Raw genomic sequence first — 366 nt, 5'->3', positions numbered from 1 at the left:
TCATTCATTCATTCACATCACAGATATTTATCGAGCACCTCTTGTGAGCCAGACACTCTGTTAGACCCTGGGATACAATAGCGAATCAAAGATAACACTGTCCCCTGCCTTCTTGGCACTTACAATCTAGATGTGACTGACCCCTTTTGCCCCCTCACAACCAACCTTCTCAAAACCTTAGCTTCTGCTTCACATCACAGCTTCACATCCTGTACCTTTTGATGGGTCCCCATACCTCTCTGTCAATTCTCACTAACAACCAGAGTGGTACACCCAGGTCTGACAGGCCATTCCCTGGCTTTAAATCCTTCTGTGACTCCTCATTGTCCTCAGGAAGAGGGAGAAAGGGCCTTAGCTTCAAGCAGT

Source organism: Galeopterus variegatus, unplaced genomic scaffold (assembly GCF_000696425.1).
Source record: "Galeopterus variegatus unplaced genomic scaffold, G_variegatus-3.0.2 Scaffold23178, whole genome shotgun sequence".
Classification (NCBI taxonomy): Eukaryota; Metazoa; Chordata; class Mammalia; order Dermoptera; family Cynocephalidae; genus Galeopterus; species Galeopterus variegatus.
This window is presented reverse-complemented; position numbering follows the sequence as displayed.